A 14,352-nucleotide genomic window follows, 5' to 3' on the forward strand; every position below is an offset into this window, starting at 1 on the left:
TTACTGTATCCCTCGCTCCCTCACATTGCCGATTTAACACACAATTTGCGTCCATATGAAATACTCTGGGTTCCCTGCGTTATATTTCTAAATCGAGATACGTTTCTACGCAAACGATAGGATTTTCTTTTGGGAGTCGAGTATCTCTTTTCCGATGCATTATTCCTCCTTTACTGCATCCCTCGCTCCCTCACATTGACGAATTAACACACAAACTGCGTCCATATGAAATACTCTTGATTCCCTGCATTGTCCTTCTAAATCGAGATACGTTTCTACGGAAACGATAGGATTTTCTTTGGGGTTCCGAGTATCTCTTTTCCGATGCATTATTCCTCCTTTACTGCATCCCTCGCTCCCTCACATTGACGAAAAAACACACAATTTGCGTCCATATGAAATACTCTGGATTCCCTGCATTGTCCTTCTAAATCAAGATACGTTTCTACGGAAACGATAGGATTTTCTTTGGGGTTCCGAGTATCTCTTTTCCGATGCATTATTCCTCCTTTACTGCATCCCTCGCTCCCTCACATTTACGAATTAACACACAATTTGCGTCCATATGATATACTCTGGATTCCCTGCATTGTCCTTCTAAATCGAGATACGTTTCTACGGAAACGATAGGATTTTCTTTGGGGTTCCGAGTATCTCTTTTCCGATGCATTATTCCTCCTTTACTGCATCCCTCGCTCCCTCACATTGACGAATTAACACACAATTTGCGTCCATATGATGTACTCTAGATTCCCTGCATTGTTCTTCTAAATCGAGATACGTTTCTCCGGAAACGATAGGATTTTCTTTGGGGTTCCGAGTATCTCTTTTCCGATGCATTATTCCTCATTTACTGCATCCCTCGCTCCCTCACATTGACGAATTAACACACAATTTGCGTCCATATGAAATACTCTGGATTCCCTGCATTGTCCTTCTAATTCGAGATACGTTTCTACGGAAACGATAGGATTTTCTGTGGGGTTCCGAGTATCACTTTTCCGATGCATTATTCCTCCTTTACTGCATCCCTCGCTCCCTCACATTGACGAATTAACACACAATTTGCGTCCATATGAAATTCTCTGGATTCCCTGCATTGTCCTTCTAAATCGAGATACGTTTCTACGGAAACGATTGGATTTTCTTTGGGGTTCCGAGTATCTCTTTTCCGATGCATTATTCCTCCTTTACTGCATCCCTCGCTTCCTCACATTGCCGAATTAACACACAATTTGCGTCCATATGAAGTACTCTGGATTCCCTGCATTGTCCTTCTAAATTGAGATACATTTCTACGGAAACGATAGGATTTTCTTTGGGGTTCAGAGTATCTCTTTTCCGATGCATTATTCCTCCTTTACTGCATCCCTCGCTCCCTCACATTGACGAATTAACACACAATTTGCGTCCATATGAAATACTCTGGATTCCCTGCATTGTCCTTCTAAATCGAGATACGTTTCTACGGAAACGATAGGATTTTCTTTGGGGTTCCGAGTATCTCTTTTCCGATGCATTATTCCTCCTTTACTGCATCCCTCGCTCCCTCACATTGCCGAATTAACACACAATTTGCGTCCATATGAAATACTCTGGATTCCCTGCATTGTCCTTCTAAATCGAGATACGTTTCTACGGAAACGATAGGATTTTCTTTGGGGTTCCGAGTATCTCTTTTCCGATGCATTATTCCTCCTTTACTGCATCCCTCGCTCTCTCACATTGCCGAATCAACACACAAATTGCGTCCACATGAAATACTCTGGGTTCCCTGCATTATCTTCCTAAATCGAGATACGTTTCTACGGAAGTGATAGGATTTTCTTTGGGGTTCCGAGTATCTCTTTTCCGATGCATTATTCCTCCTTTACTGCATCCCTCGCTCCCTCACATTGACGAATTAACACACAATTTGCGTCCATATGAAATACTCTGGATTCCCTGCATTGTCCTTCTAAATCGAGATACGTTTCTACGGAAACGATAGGATTTTCTTTGGGGTTCCGAGTGTCTCTTTTCCGATGCATTATTCCTCCTTTACAGCATCCCTCGCTCCCTCAAATTGACGAATTAACACACAATTTGCGTCCATATGAAATACTCTGGATTCCCTGCATTGTCCTTGTAAATCGAGATACGTTTCTACGGAAACGATAGGATTTTCTTTGGGGTTCCGAGTATCTCTTTTCCGATGCATTATTCCTTATTTACTGCATCCCTCGCTAACTCACATTGACGAATTAACACACAATTTGCGTACATATGAAATACTCTGGATTCATTGCATTGTACTTCCAAATCGAGATACGTTTCTACGGAAACGATAGGATTTTCTTTGGAGTTCCGAGTATCTCTTTTCCGATGCATTATTCCTCCTTTACTGCATCCCTCGCTCCCTCACATTGACGAATTAACACACAATTTGCGTCCATATGAAATACTCTGGATTCCCTGCATTGTCCTACTAAATCGAGATACTTTTCTACGGAAACGATAGGATTTTCTTTGGGGTTCCGTGTATCTCTTTTCCAATGCATTATTCCTCCTTTACTGTATCCCTCGCTCCCTCACATTGCCGATTTAACACACAATTTGCGTCCATATGAAATACTCTGGGTTCCCTGCGTTATATTTCTAAATCGAGATACGTTTCTACGCAAACGATAGGATTTTCTTTTGGGAGTCGAGTATCTCTTTTCCGATGCATTATTCCTCCTTTACTGCATCCCTCGCTCCCTCACATTGACGAATTAACACACAAACTGCGTCCATATGAAATACTCTTGATTCCCTGCATTGTCCTTCTAAATCGAGATACGTTTCTACGGAAACGATAGGATTTTCTTTGGGGTTCCGAGTATCTCTTTTCCGATGCATTATTCCTCCTTTACTGCATCCCTCGCTCCCTCACATTGAAGAAAAAACACACAATTTGCGTCCATATGAAATACTCTGGATTCCCTGCATTGTCCTTCTAAATCAAGATACGTTTCTACGGAATTGATAGGATTTTCTTTGGGGTTCCGAGTATCTCTTTTCCGATGCATTATTCCTCCTTTACTGCATCCCTCGCTCCCTCACATTTACGAATTAACACACAATTTGCGTCCATATGATATACTCTGGATTCCCTGCATTGTCCTTCTAAATCGAGATACGTTTCTACGGAAACGATAGGATTTTCTTTGGGGTTCCGAGTATCTCTTTTCCGATGCATTATTCCTCCTTTACTGCATCCCTCGCTCCCTCACATTGACGAATTAACACACAATTTGCGTCCATATGATGTACTCTAGATTCCCTGCATTGTTCTTCTAAATCGAGATACGTTTCTCCGGAAACGATAGGATTTTCTTTGGGGTTCCGAGTATCTCTTTTCCGATGCATTATTCCTCATTTACTGCATCCCTCGCTCCCTCACATTGACGAATTAACACACAATTTGCGTCCATATGAAATACTCTGGATTCCCTGCATTGTCCTTCTAAATCGAGATACGTTTCTACGGAAACGATAGGATTTTCTGTGGGGTTCCGAGTATCACTTTTCCGATGCATTATTCCTCCTTTACTGCATCCCTCGCTCCCTCACATTGACGAATTAACACACAATTTGCGTCCATATGAAATTCTCTGGATTCCCTGCATTGTCCTTCTAAATCGAGATACGTTTCTACGGAAACGATTGGATTTTCTTTGGGGTTCCGAGTATCTCTTTTCCGATGCATTATTCCTCCTTTACTGCATCCCTCGCTTCCTCACATTGCCGAATTAACACACAATTTGCGTCCATATGAAGTACTCTGGATTCCCTGCATTGTCCTTCTAAATTGAGATACATTTCTACGGAAACGATAGGATTTTCTTTGGGGTTCAGAGTATCTCTTTTCCGATGCATTATTCCTCCTTTACTGCATCCCTCGCTCCCTCACATTGACGAATTAACACACAATTTGCGTCCATATGAAATACTCTGGATTCCCTGCATTGTCCTTCTAAATCGAGATACGTTTCTACGGAAACGATAGGATTTTCTTTGGGGTTCCGAGTATCTCTTTTCCGATGCATTATTCCTCCTTTACTGCATCCCTCGCTCCCTCACATTGCCGAATTAACACACAATTTGCGTCCATATGAAATACTCTGGATTCCCTGCATTGTCCTTCTAAATCGAGATACGTTTCTACGGAAACGATAGGATTTTCTTTGGGGTTCCGAGTATCTCTTTTCCGATGCATTATTCCTCCTTTACTGCATCCCTCGCTCCCTCACATTGACGAATTAACACACAATTTGCGTCCATATGAAATACTCTGGATTCCCTGCATTGTCCTTCTAAATCAAGATACGTTTCTACGGAAACGATAGGATTTTCTTTGGGGTTCCGAGTATCTCTTTTCCGATGCATTATTCCTCCTTCACTGCATCCCTCGCTCCCTCACATTGACGAATTAACACACAATTTGCGTCCATATGAAATACTCTGGATTCCCTGCATTGTCCTTCTAAATCGAGATACGTTTCTACGGAAACGATAGGTTTTTCTTTGGGGTTCCGCGTATCTCTTTTCCGATGCATTATTCCTCCTTTACTGCATCCCTCGCTCCCTCACATTGCCGAATTAACACACAAATTGCGTCCATATGAAATACTCTGGGTTCCCTGCATTATCTTTCTAAAACGAGATACGTTTCTACGGAAACGACAGTATTTTCTTTTGGGAGTCGAGTATCTCTTTTCCGATGCATTATTCCTCCTTTACTGCATCCCTCGCTAACTCACATTGACGAATTAACACACAATTTGCGTCCATATGAAATTCTCTGGATTCCCTGCATTATCCTTCTAAATCGAGTTACGTTTCTACGGAAACGATAGTATTTTCTTTGGGGTTCCGAGTATCTCTTTTCCGATGCATTGTTCCTCCTTTACTGCATCCCTCATTCCCTCACATTGACGAATTAACACACAATTTGCGTCCATATGAAATACTCTGGATTCCCTGCATTGTCTTTCTAAATCGGGATTCGTTTCTACGGAAACGAAAGGATTTTCTTTGGGGTTCCGAGTATCTCTTTTCCGATGCATTATTCCTCCTTTACTGCATCCCTCGCTCCCTCACATTGCCGAATTAACACACAAATTGCGTCCACATGAAATACTCTGGGTTCCCTGCATTATCTTTCTAAATCGAGATACGTTTCTACGGAAACGAGAGTATTTTCTTTTGGGAGTCGAGTATCTCTTTTCCGATGCATTATTCCTCCTTTACTGCATCCCTCGCTCCCTCACATTGACGAATTAACACACAATTTGCGTCCATATGAAATACTCTGGATTCCCTGCAATGTCCTTCTAAATCGGGATTCGTTTCTACGGAAACGACAGGATTTTCTTTGGGGTTCCGAGTATCTCTTTTCCGATGCATCATTCCTCCTTTACTGCATCCCTCGCTCCCTCACATTGCCGAATTAACCCAAAAATTGCGTCCACAGGAAATACTCTGGGTTCCCTGCATTATCTTTCTAAATCGAGATACGTTTCTACGGAAACGATAGGATATTCTTTTGGTAGTCGAGAACCTCTTTTCCGATGCATTATTCCTCCTTTACTGCATCCCTCGCTCCCTCACATTGACGAATTAACACACATATTGCGTCCATATGAAATACTCTGGATTCCCTGCATTGTCCTTCTAAATCGAGATACGTTTCTACGGAAACGATAGGATTTTCTTTGGGGTTCCGAGTATCTCTTTTCCGATGCATTATTCCTCCTTTACTGGATCCCTCGCTCCCTCACATTGACGAATTAACACACAATTTGCGTCCATATGTAATACTCTGGATTCCCTGCATTGTCCTTCTAAATCGAGATACGTCTCTATGGAAACGATAGGATTTTCTTTGAGGTTCCGCGTATCTCTTTTCCGATGCATTATTCCTCCTTTACTGCATCCCTCGCTTCCTCACATTGACGAATTAACACACAATTTGTGTCCATATGAAATACTCTGAATCCCCTGCAATGTCCTTCTAAATCGGGATTCGTTTCTACGGAAACGACAGGATTTTCTTTGGGGTTCCGAGTATCTCTTTTCCGATGCATTATTCCTCCTTTACTGCATCCCTCGCTCCCTCACATTGCCGAATCAACACACAAATTGCGTCCACATGAAATACTCTGGGTTCCCTGCATTATCTTTCTAAATCGAGATACGTTTCTACGGAAACGATAGGATTTTCTTTTGGGAGTCGAGTATCTCTTTTCCGATGCATTATTCCTCCTTTACTGCATACCTCGCTCCCTCACATTGACGAAGTAACACACAATTTGCGTCCATATGAAATACTCTGGATTCCCTGCATTGTCCTTCTAAATCGAGATACGTTTCTACGGAAACGATAGGATTTTCTTTGGGGTTCCGAGTGTCTCTTTTCCGATGCATTATTCCTCCTTTACAGCATCCCTCGCTCCCTCAAATTGACGAATTAACACACAATTTGCGTCCATATGAAATACTCTGGATTCCCTGCATTGTCCTTGTAAATCGAGATACGTTTCTACGGAAACGATAGGATTTTCTTTGGGGTTCCGAGTATCTCTTTTCCGATGCATTATTCCTTATTTACTGCATCCCTCGCTAACTCACATTGACGAATTAACACACAATTTGCGTACATATGAAATACTCTGGATTCATTGCATTGTACTTCCAAATCGAGATACGTTTCTACGGAAACGATAGGATTTTCTTTGGAGTTCCGAGTATCTCTTTTCCGATGCATTATTCCTCCTTTACTGCATCCCTCGCTCCCTCACATTGACGAATTAACACACAATTTGCGTCCATATGAAATACTCTGGATTCCCTGCATTGTCCTACTAAATCGAGATACTTTTCTACGGAAACGATAGGATTTTCTTTGGGGTTCCGTGTATCTCTTTTCCAATGCATTATTCCTCCTTTACTGTATCCCTCGCTCCCTCACATTGCCGATTTAACACACAATTTGCGTCCATATGAAATACTCTGGGTTCCCTGCGTTATATTTCTAAATCGAGATACGTTTCTACGCAAACGATAGGATTTTCTTTTGGGAGTCGAGTATCTCTTTTCCGATGCATTATTCCTCCTTTACTGCATCCCTCGCTCCCTCACATTGACGAATTAACACACAAACTGCGTCCATATGAAATACTCTTGATTCCCTGCATTGTCCTTCTAAATCGAGATACGTTTCTACGGAAACGATAGGATTTTCTTTGGGGTTCCGAGTATCTCTTTTCCGATGCATTATTCCTCCTTTACTGCATCCCTCGCTCCCTCACATTGAAGAAAAAACACACAATTTGCGTCCATATGAAATACTCTGGATTCCCTGCATTGTCCTTCTAAATCAAGATACGTTTCTACGGAATTGATAGGATTTTCTTTGGGGTTCCGAGTATCTCTTTTCCGATGCATTATTCCTCCTTTACTGCATCCCTCGCTCCCTCACATTTACGAATTAACACACAATTTGCGTCCATATGATATACTCTGGATTCCCTGCATTGTCCTTCTAAATCGAGATACGTTTCTACGGAAACGATAGGATTTTCTTTGGGGTTCCGAGTATCTCTTTTCCGATGCATTATTCCTCCTTTACTGCATCCCTCGCTCCCTCACATTGACGAATTAACACACAATTTGCGTCCATATGATGTACTCTAGATTCCCTGCATTGTTCTTCTAAATCGAGATACGTTTCTCCGGAAACGATAGGATTTTCTTTGGGGTTCCGAGTATCTCTTTTCCGATGCATTATTCCTCATTTACTGCATCCCTCGCTCCCTCACATTGACGAATTAACACACAATTTGCGTCCATATGAAATACTCTGGATTCCCTGCATTGTCCTTCTAAATCGAGATACGTTTCTACGGAAACGATAGGATTTTCTGTGGGGTTCCGAGTATCACTTTTCCGATGCATTATTCCTCCTTTACTGCATCCCTCGCTCCCTCACATTGACGAATTAACACACAATTTGCGTCCATATGAAATTCTCTGGATTCCCTGCATTGTCCTTCTAAATCGAGATACGTTTCTACGGAAACGATTGGATTTTCTTTGGGGTTCCGAGTATCTCTTTTCCGATGCATTATTCCTCCTTTACTGCATCCCTCGCTTCCTCACATTGCCGAATTAACACACAATTTGCGTCCATATGAAGTACTCTGGATTCCCTGCATTGTCCTTCTAAATTGAGATACATTTCTACGGAAACGATAGGATTTTCTTTGGGGTTCAGAGTATCTCTTTTCCGATGCATTATTCCTCCTTTACTGCATCCCTCGCTCCCTCACATTGACGAATTAACACACAATTTGCGTCCATATGAAATACTCTGGATTCCCTGCATTGTCCTTCTAAATCGAGATACGTTTCTACGGAAACGATAGGATTTTCTTTGGGGTTCCGAGTATCTCTTTTCCGATGCATTATTCCTCCTTTACTGCATCCCTCGCTCCCTCACATTGCCGAATTAACACACAATTTGCGTCCATATGAAATACTCTGGATTCCCTGCATTGTCCTTCTAAATCGAGATACGTTTCTACGGAAACGATAGGATTTTCTTTGGGGTTCCGAGTATCTCTTTTCCGATGCATTATTCCTCCTTTACTGCATCCCTCGCTCCCTCACATTGACGAATTAACACACAATTTGCGTCCATATGAAATACTCTGGATTCCCTGCATTGTCCTTCTAAATCAAGATACGTTTCTACGGAAACGATAGGATTTTCTTTGGGGTTCCGAGTATCTCTTTTCCGATGCATTATTCCTCCTTCACTGCATCCCTCGCTCCCTCACATTGACGAATTAACACACAATTTGCGTCCATATGAAATACTCTGGATTCCCTGCATTGTCCTTCTAAATCGAGATACGTTTCTACGGAAACGATAGGTTTTTCTTTGGGGTTCCGCGTATCTCTTTTCCGATGCATTATTCCTCCTTTACTGCATCCCTCGCTCCCTCACATTGCCGAATTAACACACAAATTGCGTCCATATGAAATACTCTGGGTTCCCTGCATTATCTTTCTAAAACGAGATACGTTTCTACGGAAACGACAGTATTTTCTTTTGGGAGTCGAGTATCTCTTTTCCGATGCATTATTCCTCCTTTACTGCATCCCTCGCTAACTCACATTGACGAATTAACACACAATTTGCGTCCATATGAAATTCTCTGGATTCCCTGCATTATCCTTCTAAATCGAGTTACGTTTCTACGGAAACGATAGTATTTTCTTTGGGGTTCCGAGTATCTCTTTTCCGATGCATTGTTCCTCCTTTACTGCATCCCTCATTCCCTCACATTGACGAATTAACACACAATTTGCGTCCATATGAAATACTCTGGATTCCCTGCATTGTCTTTCTAAATCGGGATTCGTTTCTACGGAAACGAAAGGATTTTCTTTGGGGTTCCGAGTATCTCTTTTCCGATGCATTATTCCTCCTTTACTGCATCCCTCGCTCCCTCACATTGCCGAATTAACACACAAATTGCGTCCACATGAAATACTCTGGGTTCCCTGCATTATCTTTCTAAATCGAGATACGTTTCTACGGAAACGAGAGTATTTTCTTTTGGGAGTCGAGTATCTCTTTTCCGATGCATTATTCCTCCTTTACTGCATCCCTCGCTCCCTCACATTGACGAATTAACACACAATTTGCGTCCATATGAAATACTCTGGATTCCCTGCAATGTCCTTCTAAATCGGGATTCGTTTCTACGGAAACGACAGGATTTTCTTTGGGGTTCCGAGTATCTCTTTTCCGATGCATCATTCCTCCTTTACTGCATCCCTCGCTCCCTCACATTGCCGAATTAACCCAAAAATTGCGTCCACAGGAAATACTCTGGGTTCCCTGCATTATCTTTATAAATCGAGATACGTTTCTACGGAAACGATAGGATATTCTTTTGGTAGTCGAGAACCTCTTTTCCGATGCATTATTCCTCCTTTACTGCATCCCTCGCTCCCTCACATTGACGAATTAACACACATATTGCGTCCATATGAAATACTCTGGATTCCCTGCATTGTCCTTCTAAATCGAGATACGTTTCTACGGAAACGATAGGATTTTCTTTGGGGTTCCGAGTATCTCTTTTCCGATGCATTATTCCTCCTTTACTGGATCCCTCGCTCCCTCACATTGACGAATTAACACACAATTTGCGTCCATATGTAATACTCTGGATTCCCTGCATTGTCCTTCTAAATCGAGATACGTCTCTATGGAAACGATAGGATTTTCTTTGAGGTTCCGCGTATCTCTTTTCCGATGCATTATTCCTCCTTTACTGCATCCCTCGCTTCCTCACATTGACGAATTAACACACAATTTGTGTCCATATGAAATACTCTGAATCCCCTGCAATGTCCTTCTAAATCGGGATTCGTTTCTACGGAAACGACAGGATTTTCTTTGGGGTTCCGAGTATCTCTTTTCCGATGCATTATTCCTCCTTTACTGCATCCCTCGCTCCCTCACATTGCCGAATCAACACACAAATTGCGTCCACATGAAATACTCTGGGTTCCCTGCATTATCTTTCTAAATCGAGATACGTTTCTACGGAAACGATAGGATTTTCTTTTGGGAGTCGAGTATCTCTTTTCCGATGCATTATTCCTCCTTTACTGCATACCTCGCTCCCTCACATTGACGAAGTAACACACAATTTGCGTCCATATGAAATACTCTGGATTCCCTGCATTGTCCTTCTAAATCAAGATACGTTTCTACGGAAACGATAGGATTTTCTTTGGGGTTCCGAGTATCTCTTTTCCGATGCATTATTCCTCCTTTACTGCATCCCTCGCTCCCTCACATTGACGAATTAACACACAATTTGCGTCCATATGAAATACTCTGGATTCCCTGCATTGTCCTTCTAAATCGAGATACGTTTCTACGGAAACGATAGGTTTTTCTTTGGGGTTCCGAGTATCTCTTTTCCGATGCATTATTCCTCCTTTACTGCATCCCTCGCTAACTCACATTGCCGAATTAACACACAATTTGCGTCCATATGAAATACTCTGGGTTCCCTGCATTATCTTTCTAAAACGAGATACGTTTCTACGGAAACGATAGGATTTTCATTTGGGAGTCGAGTATCTCTTTTCCGATGCATTATTCCTCCTTTACTGCATCCCTCGCTCCCTCACATTGACGAATTAACACACAATTTGCGTCCATATGAAATACTCTGGATTCCCTGCAATGTCCTTCTAAATCGGGATTCGTTTCTACGGAAACGACTGGATTTTCTTTGGGGTTCCGAGTATCTCTTTTCCGATGCATTATTCCTCCTTTACTGCATCCCTCGCTCCCTCACATTGCCGAATTAACACAAAAATTGCGTCCACATGAAATACTCTGGGTTCCCTGCATTATCTTTCCAAATCGAGATACGTTTCTACGGAAACGATAGGATATTCTTTTGGTAGTCGAGTATCTCTTTTCCGATGCATTATTCCTCCTTTACTGCATCCCTCGCTCCCTCACATTGACAAATAAACACACAATTTGCGTCCATATGAAATACTCTGGATTCCCTGCATTGTCCTTCTAAATCAAGATACGTTTCTACGGAAACGATAGGATTTTCTTTGGGGTTCCGAGTATCTCTTTTCCGATGCATTATTCCTCCTTTACTGCATCCCTCGCTTCCTCACATTGACGAATTAACACACAATTTGCGTCCATATGAAATACTCTGTATTGCCTGCATTGTCCTTCTAAATCGAGATACGTTTCTACAGAAACGATAGGATTTTCTTTGAGGTTCCGCGTATCTCTTTTCCGATGCATTATTCCTCCTTTACTGCATCCCTCGCTTCCTCACATTGACGAATTGACACACAATTTGCGTCCATATGAAATACTCTGGATTCCCTGCATTGTCCTTCTAAATCGAGATACGTTTCTACGGAAACTATAGGATTTTCTTTGAGGTTCCGCGTATCTCTTTTCCGATGCATTATTCCTCCTTTACTGCATCCCTCGCTTCCTCACATTGACGAATTGACACACAATTTGCGTTCATATGAAATACTCTGGATTCCCTGCATTGTCCTTCTAAATCGAGATACGTTTCTACGGAAACGATAGGATTTTCTTTGGGGTTCCGAGTATCTCTTTTCCGATGCATTATTCCTCCTTTACTGCATCCCTCGCTCCCTCACATTGACGAATTAACACACAATTTGCGTCCATATGAAATACTCTGGATTCCCTGCATTGTCCTTCTAAATCGAGATACGTTTCTACGGAATCGATAGGATTTTCGTTGGGGTTCCGCGTATCTCTTTTCCGATGCATTATTCCTCCTTTACTGCATCCCTCGCTTCCTCACATTCACGAATTGACACACAATTTGCGTCCATATGAAATACTCTGGATTCCCTGCATTGTCCTTCTTAATCGAAATACGTTTCTACGGAAACGATAGGATTTTCTTTGGGGTTCCGAGTGTCTCTTTTCCGATGCATTATTCCTCCTTTACTGCATCCCTCGCTCCCTCACATTGACGAATTAACACACAATTTGCGTCCATATGAAATACTCTGGATTCCCTGCATTGTCTTTGTAAATCGAGATATGTTTCTACGGAAACGATAGGATTTTCTTTGGGGTTCCGAGTATCTCTTTTCCGATGCATTATTCCTTATTTACTGCATCCCTCGCTAACTCACATTGACGAATTAACACACAATTTGCGTACATATGAAATACTCTGGATTCCCTGCATTGTACTTCCAAATCGAGATACGTTTCTACGGAAACGATAGGATTTTCTTTGGAGTTCCGAGTATCTCTTTTCCGATTCATTATTCCTCCTTTACTGCATCCCTCGCTCCCTCACATTGACGAATTAACACACAATTTGCGTCCATATGAAATACTCTGGATTCCCTGCATTGTCTTCTAAATCAAGATACGTTTCTACGGAAACGATAGGATTTTCTTTGGGGTTCCGAGTATCTCTTTTCCGATGCATTATTCCTCCATTACTGCATCCCTCGCTCCCTCACATTGACGAATTAACACACAATTTGCGTCCATATGAAATACTCTGGATTCCCTGCATTGTCTTTCTAAATCGAGATACTTTTCTACGGAAACGATAGGATTTTGTTTGGGGTTCCGAGTATCTCTTTTGCGATGCTTTATTCCTCCTTTACTGCATCCCTCGCTCCCTCACATTGCCGATTTAACACACAATTTGCGTCCATATGAAATACTCTGGGTTCCCTGCGTTATATTTCTAAATCGAGATACGCTTCTACGGAAACGATAGGATTTTCTTTTGGGAGTCGAGTATCTCATTTCCGATGCATTATTCCTCCTTTACTGCATCCCTCGCTCCCTCACATTGACGAATTAACACACAATTTGCGTCCATATGAAATACTCTGGATTCCCTGCATTGTCCTTCTAAATCGAGATAAGTTTCTACAGAAACGATAGGATTTTCTTTGGGGTTCCGAGTATCTCTTTTCCGATGCATTATTCCTCCTTTACTGCATCCCTCGCTCCCTCACATTGACGAAAAAACACACAATTTGCGTCCATATGAAATACTCTGGATTCCCTGCATTGTCCTTCTAAATCAAGATACGTTTCTACGGAAACGATAGGATTTTCTTTGGGGTTCCGAGTATCTCTTTTCCGATGCATTATTCCTCCTTTACTGCATCCCTCGCTCCCTCACATTTACGAATTAACACACAATTTGCGTCCATATGATATACTCTGGATTCCCTGCATTGTCCTTCTAAATCGAGATACGTTTCTACGGAAACGATAGGATTTTCTTTGGGGTTCCGAGTATCTCTTTTCCGATGCATTATTCCTCCTTTACTGCATCCCTCGGTCCCTCACATTGACGAATTAACACACAATTTGCGTCCATATGATGTACTCTGGATTCCCTGCATTGTCCTTCTAAATCGAGATACGTTTCTACGGAAACGATAGGATTTTCTTTGGGGTTCCGAGTATCACTTTTCCGATGCATTATTCCTCCTTTACTGCATCCCTCGCTCCCTCACATTGACGAATTAACACACAATTTGCGTCCATATGAAATTCTCTGGATTCCCTGCATTGTCCTTCTAAATCGAGATACGTTTCTACGGAAACGATTGGATTTTCTTTGGGGTTCCGAGTATCTCTTTTCCGATGCATTATTCCTCCTTTACTGCATCCCTCGCTTCCTCACATTGCCGAATTAACACACAATTTGCGTCCATATGAAATACTCTGGATTC

This window comes from Schistocerca nitens, chromosome 2, assembly GCF_023898315.1.
Source record: "Schistocerca nitens isolate TAMUIC-IGC-003100 chromosome 2, iqSchNite1.1, whole genome shotgun sequence".
NCBI lineage: Eukaryota > Metazoa > Arthropoda > Insecta > Orthoptera > Acrididae > Schistocerca > Schistocerca nitens.